Here is a 4,449-nt window from a genome sequence, read left to right as displayed (position 1 = left end):
TGTCCAGTTTTTCCGCCAATTACTTCTATGCGTTCGCGATCCTTCCTTCACGTTCGTGAAGGTTTATTTCCTCCAACTTCGCATTTCTGGTCATCCATACGTGTTCACAAAGGTTTGGTTTCCTGCAGCTCTGCGTTCACGTTAGTCCCTTCGCGTTCGCGGAGGGTAATTCACCGAGCAGTGTTCCTGTGTTCATTTTAGCACCCTTTAGACTTGTTTTCACTTGGTTTCTTCCCGATCGCTTCTCAATCATAAAAACCTGTAAAATAGAAGTCAACTACATTAAACACACTATTTTATCAATCAACCGTAGCAAAAAAATCTAATATTAAAAAAGAGATTAGTTGGTAAAATACCAACTTATCAGTGCTCCACTCATCTCTGTGGCTCTGTGGAACATACTCTCTCAAGAAAAGATCACAGTACTGGGACCAACTAAGTGGTGATGTTCTAGCTAGTATAGTTGCCTCAAAAGTCTGCAACTATCTATATGTCGGTCGTGTTAGCTGGAAAGTGGCAAGGTCGACCTCGCTCGACGCAACCAAGCCCATAATACGTAGAATGCAGTGACACTGATCCAAGAAACCATGTGCATCCTTAGAAGCCTCGCCACTAAAGTGAGGAGGAGGACACTTTTGGAACCTCTCTAACCTCTTAAGCTCCTCAACCGACGCAGTTGGTCCGACCTCAGGCTAAACTGCAACTACTGGTTATACCGGTACAACACCCGATGTTTGATAAGCATGAGCCAATTGCTTTGTGTATGGGCGGCGAAAGTCTGAGCCCCTCCCCCAGCCTGTGAAGTAGCTCATGCAACTATAATCAACCTTGACTGAGCTAAAGTCCCAAACATGCACATAAAGTATGCCAAGGTCTCCTAGAGTCCTGGCGTAGCAATAGGCTGCCCATGTGCCTGCTCAACATGCTCTGGCTCCTAATCCTCAACTAGAGCTGCATGAGGTTCCACACCTGCTGCTCTGGAAGTTGATCTAGTCGTGGCACACTCTCCTCCTCGGCCTCTGCCTTAGGCCCGGCCTCTCGCGGATCTAGCAGGGGTCGCGAGTGCCTGCTCAATAGATGCGATAGTGTGTTTCTTCACCATCTATGAGAGAATAGAAAGACAAAGATTCAAACTATGAAATCGATAAATCTGCACGATATGGAATGAAACAAGTGAAAGTTTTTCCTAATAGTTTCATAGCCTCTCGAAGATAAGTACAGATGTCGCCATACCAATCCGCAAGACTCTACTAAACTTGCCCGTGAATCGTAGAACCTATCAAACAAGATATCTGATACTAATTTGTCACCACCCAAATCCCTTTATAGGGGTCGTGATGGCACCTACTCTCTAAATCTAGGTAAGTCGATCACTTACAATAGTTAAATCAATAAAGACATGGTATAATGAACCAAAGTTTATCATAACATCAAAAATAATTGTTATACAAGTTAAACCAGTGATAACCACAAACATATCCCCAGAACTAAGTAGTATAGAGCCACGAGCTCTAACTGAATACATAGAAATATGTGAAAATACAATACTGCTCTAATAAAGAAGTGATAGTATAAATATAAGAAAAGGACTACAAAAGACTGCGATTGTCAATGCATCTACCTGAAATCCTCACTATCAACGAAGCTCTCACGACCTAGATTTGCTACCTCCAACACTCGGATCTACATAAAAATGTGCAGATATGTAGTATGAGTACACCACGTCAGTACCTAGTAAGTATCAATATTAATCTCGGAGAAGTAATGAAGAGATTCAAGTCTCCGGAAACACACTAGTCAAAATAACTTGTGCAATAAATCAAAGACCAACAACAAAAGTAGAGCAGAAATACCATAGAAATAACCTCATCAGACTATGTGATAACAACTTAATACAAGTAAAGGCTCAATTTCAACAACAAGTCATCACAAAGAAACTCATACTAAAAGCACCTCGTGCCCAAATTTTTATCACAACAACAATAGCCATGTATATCACACTCCATGTAGTCAATATAACAATAACCACCCGTATCGCTCAGCCCAGACAATATCACAATAGCCACATGTATCGCTCCACCTAGACAATATCATAATAGCTACTCTTAACGCTCCACGTAGACAATATCAGAGGAGCCACCCGTATCACTCCGCCCTCACAATATCACAATAGCTACCCGTATCACTCCCCTGATAATATCACTGTAGCCACCCGTATCGCTCCACACAATCAATAATAGTTATATACCACCCTTATGCTCCACACAACAACATCAATCCACACAAAATGTTCACATATGCCACAAGATCACAAAAACAATAGTATCAAATTTTTATAAAAGATATAAGCTCAAAACCTTTCAACATAGTTCCCAAGGACTTGACAATAACATAAAAGTGCGGAGGGGTGCTCAACAAATAAAACATGTATGTGGGTAAGTCAAATGTATCGATCACAATCATGTAGTCACTACATGGATTAAGCATATTTCATATACAATATAACCCCAAATTAAGGCAAATTAATAGCCTAAGATCTATCATAGTCACAACCACACATAGCACCCGTGTAGTACACGCTCGTCACCTCATGTTGGTAAGAAATCAAAGCTAAATCCTAAGGGGTATTTCTCCACACAAGGTTAAGCGACATACTTACCTCAAACAAGCCAAATCAGTACTCTAAAAAGCCCTTCCCACATGAATCAACCTCCGGATAGCTCGGATCTAGCCAAAATAACATAATAACATCAATAATAGCCATAGGAAACAACCCCAGACAATAAAACTTATATCTTGAACAAATATCGAAATAACAACCCCAGTGTAATCCCACAAGTGGGGTCTGAGGGGGTAGAGTATACACAGACCTGACCTCTACCTTTAAAAGGCAATGAGGATGTTTCTAGTAGACCATCGTGTCACAAACCAAACCAATGGGCCGCGACGGGCACCCGGTACCTTACTCAACCGAGTACCAATGTAACGTATCTTTCTTAATACATCATCATATACACATGAGATACGGGCCTAATAGGCCAACATGATCATTTATAAACTCAAAACATAGGCCAACATGATCATTTATAAACTCAAAACATAGGCCGACAAGGCCGTACAATCTTTCACGTACACGACATACGTCTACAAGCCTATATGAGTATATAAATGTCATAAATATTGGGATAGGGCCCCGACATGTCAGTACATGTCCTAATCATACTGACCATATAAGTAACTCTGGAGCAAATGGAGCACACCAACACTTTCCGCTGAGCTGATAGCCTACTTGGAGAACTCTCGACCATTCTATCAGGACCTGCGGGCATGAAACGCAGCGTCCCCAAGCAACAGGGTCGTCAGTACGAATAATGTACCGAGTATGTAAGCCACATAAATAAGTACATAACAGACATGGAAGAAAAATAGAGACCTGTAAGTCTGCATAACTCTAAATCATGAAATAATTATAGTGTCATGCATATGCGTATGGATGTCATGTCGTGCATAGGTACATGTTTCATAAGATCACCAGGCCTCTGAGGGCATCCCATCATATCATCTCGGCCATTGTGAGCAAAATCATCAACGTATACCAGCTGATCAGGTGGTGGTGCGTATATAATGCCGTAACATTCTCCCATATCCCATATACATATACATACATATATACGCGTATATAACGCCATCTGGTCATGGGTCAATGTGCATGTATAGATGAATGCAATACATGAGAAATACGTCAATAAAATCTTTCTGAACGTCATAAGACCATTATGCCTCTGATTAATATCATGAAATAAACTTTATCAACTTACGTATTTTTTGAGACCCATGAACAGACGATAGAATAATAAGACTTATGAGAGAATAAGAATATACACATCTCTAGCGTTTCTATGAATAGAGTAATTTATGTAAGTTGTGCATTTGTTTGTTTCGTTCATGTCGTATAGATCATTCCAAAAGAAAGAAGGGTATAGCCTCGACATACTTGAGCCGATTCTCTTGACCATCCCTCTAACACATGCCAATTGCGACGAAACACGTAACAACGAGATCGAAATAGGGAACAATTCGTATGAAATACCCAAAGTAATAACGTTGCTATTTGGAAATTCATCTTTGTAGGAAACTCTTTCTTAAGAGAGAGGAAATAATATTTAAATTTCTTTGGAAAGAATCTTGGCTGAAATGTTTGTAGAAGAACGTTGTTGTTACTTGAAAATGAGAGTATAAATGTTGTAAGACTTACATCTCTCATTTGCCTCACATATATGACTCATGTCCCTAATTTGCCACATTTCATATGACTTTAAGAGTCATCTAAATCTTAAGGGGAGGGGCTGCCACGTTTTTGCCTCTTAGGCTTATCCAAAATCCTAATAAATTATTCACTAATTATTAATTAACTAGTTATTTCCCCCATTAACCAATAATCAACCAATT

This window comes from Nicotiana tomentosiformis, chromosome 1 (genome assembly GCF_000390325.3).
Source record: "Nicotiana tomentosiformis chromosome 1, ASM39032v3, whole genome shotgun sequence".
Taxonomy (NCBI): domain Eukaryota; kingdom Viridiplantae; phylum Streptophyta; class Magnoliopsida; order Solanales; family Solanaceae; genus Nicotiana; species Nicotiana tomentosiformis.
Note: the sequence above shows the minus strand (reverse complement) of the source record.